General features: G+C 44.5%; 1 pseudogene; it reads right to left on the bottom strand.

The window, feature by feature from the left end:
- Positions 1 to 14434, bottom strand: part of LOC115462252 — a 66720-nt pseudogene that overhangs the window by 28816 nt on the left and 23470 nt on the right.

Genomic DNA, 14434 nt, shown 5'->3' with positions numbered 1-14434 from the left:
TCTCGCCGAGACCGTCAGGGAGCATACAGGAGGACAGAGAGCAGCGCGCTGGGCAGGAAAGAGGGGGCTCTTTCCTGCCCCGATGTCACTAGACCACCAGGGAACATCGCGTGACGTGAGTAGGGGAGGGCGATCCCGAAATCGGACCTCGCTACCTTCGGACTATAAGACGCACCGGACCATAAGACGCACCTAGGTCTTAGAGGAGGGAAATAGGAAAAAAATTTTTTTTCCTTTTTCTCTCCTCTAAAACCTAGGTGCTCCGGTGCGTCTTGTCCGAGTTCGGGATCGCCCTCCCCTACTCACGTCACGCGATGTTCTCTGGTGGTCTAGTGACGTCGGGGCAGGAAATAGCCCCCTCTTTCCTGCCCAGCACGCTGCTCTCCGTCCTCCTGTATGCTGCCTGACAGTCTCGGCGAGATTCAAAATGGCCGCCGAGACTTCAATTCTTGGCGGCCATTTTGAATCTCGCCGAGACCGTCAGGGAGCATACAGGAGGACAGAGAGCAGCGCGCTGGGCAGGAAAGAGGGGGCTCTTTCCTGCCCCGACGTCACTAGACCACCAGGAACATCGCGTGACGTGAGTAGGGGAGGGCGATCCCGAACTCGGGGGGAGGGCGATCCCAAAATCGGACCTCGCTACCTTCGGACTATAAGACGCACCCCCCATTTTCCTCCCAAATTTGGGGGAAAAAAAGTGCGTCTTATAGTCCGAAAAATACGGTAGTTTAAGTTATGTGGTGGGGTTCGCTTTCTGCAACATTTTATATATGTTTGATACTGTCACACCCGTCACCTCCATGGGTTGGAAAAATATCCGTACTTTACCCCCTAGTTTCCTCCGTAAGTCTGATTGGTGCAAGGCTAAGATGTAGTGTTTGGCTTGGGCATAAGCGAATCGGTCTCCCCATGCAGTCCCAATCTTTGCCTGTAATTCCTCAAACGGGATAATAGTCGCTGCAGCTCCTAATAAATGCTCCACTCTTGTAATTCCTAGTTGTTCCCATCTGAGAAATACCGAATTACTTTGACCTGGTTCAAAATTCGGGTTCCCCCTAAATGATAAGAGCTCTGATGTTGTGGCACTCCCTCCCAACCTTTTAATCACCATCCTCCATGCCGCCTTCAGCGGTTGAAGCAAAGAACGTTTGAAGTGGGCCGGGAGCTGGCCTTGTTTTAGATGCAGCAAAGTGACCATCCAGCTTATAATCGAAAGACAAAAACGCCTATATTGCGACCTAAATTGGGAGATAGGCGTTTATCTCCCAAAAACGAATAACGCGGTATAATGCAAAGGCGATTTTGGACGTTTTCAACTGCACTCCATTGCGGAAGCATACAAAGTTGACGGGAGCGTGTCGGAGGCGTGGTGAAGGCGGGACTGGGGCGTGGTTATCACCTGAACAGAGATGGGCGCCTTTCGCCGATAATGGAAAAAAAATATGCGTTTTTAGCGAGAATTTAGGGCACTTTTCCTGGACCCTGTTTTTTCACGAATAATGCCCCAAAAAGTGCCCTAAATGACCAGATTACCCCCAGAGGGAATCGGGGATGACCTCCCATGACTCCCCCAGTGGTCACTAACCCCCTCCCACCACAAAAAATTAGATGCAGTATTTGAAAGGTATTAATCCGCAAACAAATCTTTTCCGGAGATGGGAAGGCGGTAGAAGGAGAGGAAATGAAATGTGATTGAAGGGGGGCAGACTCAGGAAAGATGTCAGGAAGTATTTTTGCACGGAGAGGGTGGTGGATGCTTGGAATGCCCTCCCGCGGGAGGTGGTTGAGATGAAAACGGTAACGGAGTTCAAACATGCGTGGGATATGCATAAAGGAATCCTGTGCAGAAGGAATGGATCCTCAGAAGCTTAGCTAAAATTGGGTGGCGGAGCAGGTGGGGGGAAGAGGGGTTGGTACATAAGTACATAAGTATTGCCATACTGGGAAAGACCAAAGGTCCATCAAGCCCAGCATCCTGTTTCCAACAGTGGCCAATCCAGATCACAAATACCTGGCAAGATCCCAAAAAAGTACAAAACATTTTATACTGCTTATCCCAGAAATAGTGGATTTTCCCCAAGTCCATTTAATAACAGTCTATGGACTTTTCCTTTAGGTGCAGCATCTCCAGGTGGTTGGGAGGCTAGGATAGGGGAGGGCAGACTTATACGGGGTCTGTGCCCTGAAAAAGACAGGTACAAATCAAGGTAAGGTATACACATATGAGTTTGTCTTGGGCAGACTGGATGGACCGTGCAGGTCTTTTTCTGCCGTCATCTACTATGTTACTAACTAACCATAATCCGTAGATGAATTGTATCGTGTCTGCCTCTCTACAAAACCAATTTTTCCTCCCAGAAGGGCATCCCAGCCTATGCCCCCCCCCCCCCATTCCTGCCTTCGCTCATTATTCAGCTCTTGCCCTCGATCCCCTCCTTTTCCCAGTTCATTGGTTGACCGTCTACCCCCCTCTAATTCCCTCCTTACCCTCCTTTCCCCCCCATTTGCCTGTTCCCTCCCTCTTCCCATCTCATATCCCATTCCCCCAGACTTGTGTCCCTCAATAGGGAACCAATCACTTTTGATGCCTCTAGTCCTCCCCCCCCTGCATTAGTCAGAACATTAACATCATAACCCTGTATAATAGTTCTTTATATTTACCATCATTAAAATAGGAAAAGAAAGATGAAAGAAAAAGAAAAAATGGGGAACCCCCTATATGACATCTCATTACATTAACCAAGACTCATTTAGTATGTTTTGAAAGACCCCTTATTTGCACTTCATCCATACAAGTATTGCTTTTGCTTTCAGCCATTCACTCCTCCAGACCCCACCCCAACTATATCTCCCTCTAATATCCCAGATGAAGGAAAAATAGAAAAAAGAACATGTCTTAAACAATTCTTCTCTCACGTCTGGAGATGCTGCACTTGCTTCTTCTCCAGGTCTTCTCTTTCTAACTAGAGTTTGCAGCGTCCTAGTCCCTCAAACTTGGAGATCTAAATTGACATTTAACTTCCCCAAACAGTACTGATCAGTTTCTGCTTAAGATGGGGAAGCAGTGCTGGTTCCGGTCACCTCTCCCTTCTCCAGCCGCTGTAGGAATTCCTTCGCCTCCTCCACCGACTCATAGGAATGGGTTACCCCATTGTAGGTGACTCTCAATCGTGCTGGATATAATAGCGCGAAGCGGACCTTCAAGTTAAATAATTGGGAGCAGATTGAGGAAAAGGCACGTCTTTTCTCTGCTACCCCCGCCGAGTAGTCTTGAAAGCAAAGAATCCTCTTCTGCTCATACTGCAGGGTGTTCTCGTTCCTCGCGGCTTGCAGGATCATCTGTTTGTGGGCCTCTGTTCCAGCCGTTCTTGCTGCGCTGTGCTCCACAGTCAAATCGGGTGGAGTCACAGAGGATGACTTTGGCTCATCATCAGAAAGCCGGCACTCTGATCCAGGCACCTCAACTCCTGGTGCGCACATGAGCGGCAGCGGAGGAGCTTGGCAGTACACATCACAGTGGTAGAAACAGGAGGGAGGAAAGATGCGACCCACCCTACAAACCAAGCAAAAACAACTTCCCCTCCAGCACAGAATCAACACTCTGCTCTTCCGGACAGCCAAAACGTACCGGCACTGAGTCTGGTGCTGTTTACTCTCTCTCTCTCTCTCTCTTTTTTAAACTTGAGCCCCGCTGCTGAAGGCTGAGCAAGGCACTCAAGGCTCCCGCCCAGACACGGCAACAGAGGCACAAAGCTGTCCACTCCAGAGAGCAGAGAACGGGGAGGGACCTGGCCACCTGGGTTTAATACCCCAAGGTGAAATGGGGCACCACCAGACCCACACTCCAGAACCCAAGAAGCACTACAAGGGACCAGGTGTAGGGTTTTTTTTTCCATATGCTCTACGCAAAATACGAAATTGGCATTCACATATATGCGCATTTACCGACAATGTGAGCACTTCGGCCAATAGCTGATCAAAATCTAAAACAAGATCCGGCCTCCCTAAATCTAGAGCTCACCAGCTCCTTATTCTTGCGAGGAGCTATTTTCATAAGCGTCTTATATAATCCGGAGAACGAAAGACGGTCTCCCATGACCATACCAAAGAAATCCCTCACTCGTTTGCCGTGTCTACCTCACGAATATAATGAGCTAACTGGTTATGCGCAAAGATATTACCAGAATCAGAATCAATACCCATCCCTAGGGCCCCAAGGTTCAACATCGACACATTCGCAGTCAGAACATGTTCTAATCTAGTAACATAGTAGATGACGGCAGAAAAAGACCTGCACGGTCCATCTAGTCTGCCCAACAAGATCTACTCATATATGCTACTTTTTGTGTATACCCTACCTTGATTTGTACCTGTCCTCTTCAGGGCACAGACCGTGTAAGTCTGCCCAGCACTATCCCCGCCTCCCACCACCGGCTCTGGCACAGACTGTATAAGTCTGCCCAGCACTATCCCCGCCTCCAAACCACCAGTCCCGCCTCCCACCACCGGCTCTGGCACAGACCGTACAAGTCTGCCCAGCACTATCCCCGCCTCCCAACCACTGGCTCCCCATCTTTGAAACACAGGGTTGTCCATACCTGGAGAAAACAATAAATTACCCTTAATGGGCATCAAATCAGAGACTTACGACGTTACACTCCAGTATCTATTCAAGTCCTTCCAAACCTCCCTCAAGGAACGTAGCAAGACACTTTCTCTAAAAGAGGAAGGTATCCCCAGACTAGGAACCTGCAGTAAAAGATAGAGGTGACAGGGTCTAAAATGTTCCATTTCCAGCTCTCGGGGAGTATAATCCTGTTGTATTGTTATTTGACAGCCAAGGCCTGAGACTTTGGTTCAGGCTCCAAAATGGTATAAAATCTTACAGGCCTTTAGCCATAATTTGAACTCTGAAGTTCCAGCAAGCTCCTGAGCTATTGGGACACAGCATGCAGCAAAATGAGGAAGGAGCTGGGGTGCAAAAAAACCTCGTAAACAGGATACAGATGGCTCCTCAAGCCAGGTGCAAGGTCTTGCTTAAATTTGTGGTTAACTGGGCTGAGGATGAGAACATGTTCTCAAGATAGAGCTACTCATTAGCAGAAGCCAATCAGTGCTAACCATGACATAATCTAGATCCAATCAGGTGAGCTTCCTGTAATATATCCTGAGTAAATCTATAAAAGTTAGCGTACTTCATACTTCAAGTTGGAGAGGAGTCGTAGCTCATTCTCTCTCCAGGGGAAACCGGGGCAGCTCAATAGAATTGGCAAATTACCCAATTGTTTTCCCCTGAATACCTTTGAGTGATAAAATATATCACATAAGACTAAAACCCGGATAGCACCTGTTTGCAACTGGGGGACTATATTCTTACAACTAATTGATTGCACATGCCACTTGTATGTTCTTTGGTGTCTTTGGTAAGTAAATAAATGTATAATCCTTAGAACCATAATGTCTCTCCTTCTCTTTACTAATATCTATTAATAATCCCTTGGTTTGGTTAAAAAAAATATGAACCACTATTTCATTTAGAGATGGAGTCAGTTTTGAGGCCTTCTCGGGGCTTTCTCTGATACTAGACAGCTGAACCGCAGTACCAGGCGGAATCTGGGGGGGAACATTTAACCCCCCATAAAATTCACTGTCTATCTAGCGACCTATCTGGCTCCCTATCCGTTTTTGCATCCTGTTCAAACTTCTTCTACTAACCTATAAATGTATTCACTCTGCTGCTCCCCAGTATCTCTCCACACTCGTCCTTCCCTACACCCCTTCCCGTGCACTCCGCTCCATGGATAAATCCTTCTTATCTGTTCCCTTCTCCACTACTGCCAACTCCAGACTTCGCGCCTTCTGTCTCGCTGCACCCTACGCCTGGAATAAACTTCCTGAGCCCCTACGTCTTGCCCCATCCTTGGCCACCTTTAAATCTAGACTGAAAGCTCACCTCTTTAACATTGCTTTTGACTCGTAACCACTTGTAACCACTCGCCTCCACCTACCCTCCTCTCCTCCTTCCTGTACACATTAATTGATTTGATTTGCTTACTTTATTTTTTGTCTAGTAGATTGTAAGCTCTTTGAGCAGGGACTGTTTTCTTCTATGTTTGTGCAGCGCTGCGTACGCCTTGTAGCGCTATAGAAATGCTAAATAGTAGTAGTAGTAGCAATCCCCCAAGTGACGAAGCACGCAAGCTTGATTATAACGACGCAGATTGGGAATTCCTAAACCCCCTTCTCTCCAAGAACCTAACATGAACTGTAACGGCATTTTAGGTTTAGCTCCTCCCCACAGAAAAGTTCTTAACTGTCTATGCAATAAAACCAAATCCTTTGCCAGAATAAGTAAGGGCAGCATTTGAAGAACATAAAGCCACCTTGGAAATTCCACCATGCGAAATAAATGTATTCTTCCATGAAGGGAGAGAGGAAGGGCCCTCAACGCTTCAAACATTCTGTAGTATTTTCTAATAAGCGGGAAATATTTAAATGGTATAAGGACCCTACTTTCATTGCCAGCTGTATGCCCAAATAAGTGAAAGACTCCCATGCCCACCTAAAAGGGAACGCCCCTCCCCAATCCTGTTTCAAACGGTCCTTCGACGGCAATGCCAAACAGTTGGAAAAATTTAACTTGAAGACTGCAAAGTCCCCAAATTCACAGAACAAATCTAACAACTCCTCCAGAGATCTCCAAGGCTGAGTAATATGCATTAAAAGATCATCAGCTAAAGCTGAGATCTTAAAAGTAGCACATCCAATAGGTACCCCAGCAATCTCCGAATGGGAAGCAATTTCTCTAATAAGGGGATCCACAGACAACACAAAAAGCAATGGAGACAAAGGGCAACCCTGTCTTGTACCATGACTTATAGAGAATTCCGAAGATCTCTCCCCATTAACCCACATAAAAGCCTTTGGATCTGAATACAACATTCTTACCGCCTCTCCAAATAAACCCTCCATCCCAACCTTTCTCAAGTTTGCAAAAAGGAATTGCCACGCAACCCAATCAAAAGCCTTTTCTGCGTCGAAGCTTTTCAACAAAGATTCCTCCCCAGAACGTTCCACTACTTCCAATGAAGCCAATATTGATCTAATGTTTTAGTTGCCATCCTGCCCTTCACAAAACCCACCTGTGAGGGAGAAATCAAGTCTGGAAGTACATGCCAGGCTTCAGAAGCACAATCATTTGAGCAACTTTAAATGACTCCGGCATGGTCCCAGTCTCCCCCATTGAATTAAAAAGATTTAATAATGGGGTCTTCAATTGATCGCAAAGCAATTTATAGAATTCCACACTAAGGCCATCGGGGCCTGGTGTCCTATGGAGCTTACTTTGTTGGAGTGCCAGCAATAAATCTCCCTCTGTAATGGGAGCATTGAGAAATTCTCTTTGCGAGGGTGTAATCTTGGGTAAGGATAGGTTATCTAAGTACAAATTACTGTCTAGCATAATACCTGTAGGTTCTTGATACAATTGTTCGTAGTATTTCCCAAAACACGCCACTATCTCAGTATCCGAGCGTACCCATCCCCCTCTGGAGTCTCGCAACTGCAATATCCTCGGTCGCTCTTCTTTTTTTTATTAGTCATGCCAACAAGGCCCCGCCTTATTCCCGTGTTGGAACAGCTTATATCGATAATACAATTGGGATTTTCTCGCTGTTTGATGGAGCAGCTCATTCATTTCTTTCTGAGAAGTCAGAAGGGCTTCTCTAGCCTCCACTGACCCCGTATTGGAGGTGTTGCTTCCGGACCATCTTCTTCAACTGGAGAATCTCCTTATCTCTCGCTTTCCGAGTACAGGCTCTATAAGAGATTATCCTCCCCCGCATCACTGCTTTTGCCGTTTCCCAAAAAAGACCATATTGGTGGGCATGAGCTCTATTAGGAAACACAAAATCCTCCCATCTTTCCCGGAGAAAAATGCCAAAACCTGCATCCCAGTAGTGCTATATGTTAACGAGGAAATTGAGTGAAACAGAGTAAAAATTCAGCCGGAAACAGATTGCAAAGTGGATATAGAGAGATCAGAAAGAGTGAGAGATATAGGGAAGATTATAAAAATTAACAAAGGATGAGAGACAATAGATACTAAAGATAAAGAGAAGAGGCAGAGCGACATGGGATAAGGGTGAGGGAGAATAAGAGAAAGAAGAAATGAAAAAAAAACACTACCAATGAAAGAAGAAAGTAAAAATATGAAAAATAGAACAAACACATTATCTACACAAGAGTTAGAAGTCAGAGGCTGTGATTATAACACCTCGTTCTCACCATCCCTGGTCCACAGGAGGGAATCTTTCTTATAGGAAAAGTTTGTATCACCTCATTACTAGCTTTAATCGTAGCTTCATCACATGCTTCAGGCAGTTCCTCACATCTGCCTGTTGTGGTCAGATTTCCTGTTTCCTCAGATCCCCAAGGCTCAGTTCTGAATCCTTTTTGCTCAAATTGGATTAAAATGTCAGGCCTGACATTGTAGAAACCTATTATAAGAAAAAGACAGCAAAATATGTTCGTTTTAAGTTACCACAGAATTATTCACAGGCACCTCCACTGGTACAGAATTAAAATAAAGATGGGTACTGCTGTACTGATCATCATCAAAAATGTATTCTAGAAATACCTCGATATTTTCATGCTGTGGTGAACAACTCCTTTCTCAACAGCACTAATACTGCATAAATATAATGGAAATGTCTGTCATCACGAGTTTTGTTGGTGATTCGATTATTAGGCATGTAGATAGCTGGGTGGCTGGTGGACGTGAGGATCGCCTGCTCACTTGCCTGCCTGGTGCAAAAGGTGACGGATCTCACGCATCACCTAGATAGGATTAGATAGTGCTGGGGAGGAGCCAGCTGTCTTGGTACATGTGGGTACCAATGACATAGGAAAATGTGGGAGAGAGGTTCTGGAAGCCAAATTTAAGCTCTTAGGTAGAAAGCTCAAATCCAGAATCTCTAGGGTAGCATTTCTGAAGTGCTATCCGTTCCACGCGCAGGGCCCAAAAGACAGGCAGAGCTCTGGAGTCTCAATGTGTGGATGAGATGATGGTGCAGGGAGGAGGGTTTTAGATTTGTTAGGAACTGGGCAACATTCTGGGGAAGGGGGAGCCTATTCCAAAAGGACGGCTCCACCTTAACCAGGGTGGGACCAGGCTGCTGGCATCGGCGTTTAAAAAGGAGGCGATAAGAGCAGCTTTTAAACTAGAAACTGGGGGAAGGCTGACAATCGCTCAAAAGCGCATAGTTCAGGATAAGGCATCTTTCAGAGACATCACCAAAACAGGGAAGATAGGATATCCCGATAGTGAGGTTGCAAAAAAGACCATAGTAGATCAGGTGTCCTTAAATAAAAATCAGACAAAAGATTGCAAATTAATACTGTCAAGTACTGAGCATGATGTAAATAGGAACAACAAACATAATTTGAAATGTCTATGTGCGAATGCCAGAAGCCTAAGAAATAAGATGGGAGAGTTAGAATATATTGCACTAAATGAAAAATTAGATATAATAGGAATCTCTGAGGCCTGGGGGAAGGAGGATAAACAGTGGGACACTGTCATACCGAGGTACAAATTATATCGTAGCGATTGGGTGAATTGAATTGGTGGAGGGGTAGCACTGTATGTTAAGGAGGGCCTTGAATCAAATAGATTGAAAATTCTGCAGGAAACAAAATACATCTTGGAATCCCTATGGATTGAAATTCCATGTGTAAAGGGGAAAAGGATAGCGATAGGAGTGTACTACCATCCGCCTGGCCAGGATGAACAGACGGATGTAGAAATGTTATCAGAAATTAGGGAAGCTAACAAGCTGGGCAACACAATAATAATGGGTGATTTCAATTACCCCAATATTGACTGGGCAAATGTAACATCAGAGCATGCTAGGGAGGTACAATTCCTTGACGAAATCAAAAACTTTATGGAGCAGCTGGTACAGGAGCTGACAAGAGGAGGAAAAATTCTAGACCCAGTCCTTACTGGAGTGCATGATCTGGTGCGGGAGGTAATGGTGATGGGGCCACTTGATAACAGTGATCATAATATGATCAGGTTTGATATTAGCTTTGGAGTAAGTATAAACAGGAAATCCAAAACGTTAGCGTTTAACTTTCAAAAAGGATAAAATGAAAGAGAGAAAAAAAAAAAACTTAGAGGAGCGGATGCGAGGGTCAAAAATTTACATCAGACGTGGATGCTGTTCAAAAATAAATACCATCCTGGAAGCCCAGGTCAAATATATTCCACGTTTTATGTTTCAACATTTTTTATTGATGACAATAAACATTATAAACATGTTCATAAATTCAAACATTTCTTTAACCTAATAACAGGTCACTGTTGCATACATGCATCATAACTGCTTCATCAATATTTTCCATCATCATTTTCTCCCCCCCCCCTCCCTTTCCTCCCCCCCCCCCCCCCCCCCCCCGGGGTTGACATCTTTACAGTGATCGTTTTTAACTTCATAGCACCTAGTCTTTTTCAATATCTATTACAGGCTATACCCATTTACATCCTGAAATGCTAATCTTCCAGACCCCCCACTAGCTAAGGCGTTCCAAGTCTATTTAGTACCGCACTTCGTGCTTTATGGGATATGTTTTGCAAGCACTTACTCCATATTTTAATAAACTCCTTTCTTTTCTTTGAATTACCAAAGGCCGTCCTAGCCTCCCAAAGCATTAATTCATGCATCCTGTTTCTCCAGTACCAAAAGGAGGGTGGATCTTCCTGCATCCAGTGTTTAAGTATGCATTTTTTCCCCACTGCATATGCCTTGCATAAAAATAGCCCTATATAGCTGTTTGTTATCCCGTATGCATCCCTTTTGTTCAACAACACTCCTCTCCAGGAGGGGAGTAATCTTTGCCCTATGATCTGCTCGATATACTTCTGTATCGCTCTCCAGAATAGTTTTATTCGAGCACATTTCCAGAATGCATGCAAAAAGGTATTATTTTCTCTATTACATTTGGAGCATTGAGCTTCGCCTATCCACCCCGCTCTTGCAGCTTGGTTTTGTGTTATGTATCCCCTGTGTATTACCCTATATTGACTCTCCTGTAACTCTGCCCCACCTACTTGGTGTGGTATATCGTTTATCAGTTTTGCAAAATTTATTCCTTTCAATTCGTATCCCAGATCCTTACTCCATGCCTCTTTAAGTATCTCATAGGTACGGGGGGGACTCAGTGCTACTAAAGCTCTATGTAAACTTGATATTGATACCTGCCCGTGTGCATCTCCCTTTAAAAATTCACGAAGCCTACAACCAAGCCTCGCTCCTATTGCTTCTTGGTCCATACTGCCCCAGTAATGATGTAGTTGTCTGTATGAGTAATGATCCTGGTTTGCTAAAGACAATCTTTGCTGCAGATCCTGAAATCCATACAACCCTCCCTCCTCATTGACTAGGTGTTCGAGTAATGTAATCCCCGCCCTTGACCACCTGTCAAATATACCTTTCTCCATACCGGGTGGGAAGTCCCCATTTCCTTTGATTGGTAACTGATCGCTAACATTGGGGTTTTGCTTCCATATCTGCATGAGCAATCGCCATATGCTTCTCATTGGCCTTAACAATATACTTTTTCGGAGGTTTAATGGTAAGTTTTTTGTTTTGGCCTGCAATATAAAATTCAAGTGCCAGGGCTCATATAGTGTTCTCTCCCAACTAGTCGGGGTATACTGGTTGGTATTGAGCAGCCAATCCCTAAGATGTCTCAACAGGCATGCTTGATTATATCTTTTTATACAGGGCAATCCCACTCCCCCCTGCGTCCAGCCATCATACAAATATTCAAAACGAACTTTTGATTTCTTCCCCCCCCAAAGGAACTTTCGGATTATTCTATTTAACTTTCTAATGTCTTTACCTAGGATATGCAATGGCAATACCTGCAATATGTAGAGCCACCTTGGGAATATAATCATTTTAAACATATTGATTCTTCCTAGTAATGACAGAGGCAAATGATTCCATCTCTCTAAAGAGTTGCTGGTGTCTTGTAACAGCTTTTCTATGTTGATTTTATATAGATTAGTAGTATCCATAGTCAAGCGCACTCCCAAATATCTGAACGATTCCTCCGCCCATTTTAATGGTAATTGTCTTTGCCATTCTCTAACTTGGGCTCCCTCCCTCTGCATAGCTTCAGACTTCTCTAGATTTAGCTTAAAGCCTGAGAAGTCGCCGTACTCTGCCATACACTCGATGAGGGCTGGTAATGATTCCTCTGGCTGAATCACATGTGCTAATAAGTCATCAGCAAATGCTGCTATTTTAAAAGTTTCCGTGCCCATCCTAACTCCCTGTACATCGGGTGTTTGTTGAATATTTCTAATCAATGGGTCTAAGGTTAATACAAATAGTAAAGGTGATAGTGGGCATCCCTGCCTTGTTCCCCGACAAATGGGGAAGGAAGGGGACAACACTCCATTCGCCCACACCTGGGCTTGTGGAAGGTAGTATAGTGCTCTAATTGCCTCCTGAAAGAACCCTGTTATTCCATACACATCTAATGTTCCGAACATAAAGTCCCATACTACTCTGTCGAATGCCTTTTCGGCATCAAAGCTGACCAGCACCGACGGCGTGGCCCGCTCTGCTACCGCCTCCAAAGTTACCAATATCTTTCTCACGTTTTTTGTAATATTTCGCCCCTGTACAAATCCCACCTGTGAATCTTCAATAATATCTGGCAGAATTCGCGATAAACGATTTGCCAAAACCTTGGCAAAGAGTTTAGCCTCATAATTAAGTAGCGAAATTGGCCTATAAGATTCTGGTTTCTGTGTGTCCCTTCCTGGTTTTGGGAGCACGATAATCTGAGCTGTTCTCAGGGAGATAGGCATTTGTTTTTCTTTCACTATGGCATTAAACATCAATGTGATGGGTACCACCACTTCATCCCTCACCATTTTATAGAATTCTCCTCTATACCCATCTGGTCCCGGGGCTTTCCCCAAAGGCCCCTGCTGTATGGCCCATGCTACTTCATCTTCCATTATGGGGGCATTTAACATTTCTTGGCTCTCTATATCTATTCTCGGAAGATTTTGTCCCTCCAGATACATTTCGCTATCCATCAGGGGTGGATCTGGGACATCGTACAGCTGCCTGTAGTAACCTTGCAAAATTCTGTTTATTTGGGCATCTTTATTTTCTAAAGTTCCATTGGCCGAATATAATGCGTTAATTTTTGGGGGTCCTTGCCTTGGTTTTGCTAACCTAGCCAACATCTTTCCCCCTCTGTTAGCATATTTATATAATTTATATCTATAAGAACCATAGTTGTGTTGGGCCTTTCTATGAAGTCTCTCATTGAGGGTTTGCTGCAGTTCCAAGAGTTGGGCTTTTAGTGTAACAGTATGTTGGCGTCCATATTCCCGTCTTACCCTTGTTATTTCCTTCTCTAGCCAAATCTGTTCCTTCTCCCTTGCCTTTTTTTGACGGCTAGTATACGCGATTATCTCTCCCCTAAGTACTGCCTTTGCCGTGTCCCAATAAAGTATAGGAGTTGTTGTATGTGCCTGATTGGTGTCTTGGAACTGCTTATATTTTTTAATTATAAAATCTCGGAATCCCTGATCTTTGTATAACCAAATAGGGAACTTCCACTGGAACTGTCTAACCTCTCTCTCCATAGGCTCCCATACGGTCATTACCATTGCATGATCTGATATTTTAATGGGGCCTATTTCTGCACTACATATTTTAGTAAATATTGAACGAGATATAAATATGTAATCAATCCTTGACATGGTGGCATGTGCGCGAGACAAGTGAGTATAGTCACGCTCTACGGGATGCAATGTTCGCCACACATCCACCAGGTCCAGGACCTCACTTAACACTTCCAGTCCTCTTGATTCCATCCCTGCTCCTCTTCTTCCCCCCTGTGATCTATCCTGTGTGGGATCCACTACTGCATTGAAATCTCCCCCAACTAGTATGGGTGTTCCTTCAAAACTTGTTAAATGGCGTAAAAGTTGTTTGTAGAAAGCTTTGTTATACGTGTTAGGAGCATACACATTACACAGAACTACTGGTTGACGTTCTACAGTTAAATGTACTATTACAAATCTTCCCGCATCATCAGCTATTACTTTGTGTGTAGTTATTTGCACCCCTTTCTTGATTAGAATTATGACTCCCGCTTTTTTTGCCTGCGCTGGGGATTCATAATATGAGCCCACCCACCAACGGCATAGTTTCTCATGTTCCTTGGCATTTAAATGTGTTTCTTGAAGTAATGCTATTGACACCTTTTGCCTGTGAAGTGCCTGGAGTATCTTCTGCCTTTTTATCGGCGAAGAAATACCTCCCACATTCCATGTCACTACTTTAAGGGCCATTAAGTGATATCGTAAGTTGGCTGTATTACTACCTTGATTCTTTCT

This window comes from Microcaecilia unicolor, chromosome 2 (genome assembly GCF_901765095.1).
Source record: "Microcaecilia unicolor chromosome 2, aMicUni1.1, whole genome shotgun sequence".
NCBI classification, from domain to species: Eukaryota; Metazoa; Chordata; class Amphibia; order Gymnophiona; family Siphonopidae; genus Microcaecilia; species Microcaecilia unicolor.
The sequence above is the reverse complement of the archived record's forward strand: the minus strand, read 5'-3'. Positions and strand labels throughout refer to the sequence as shown.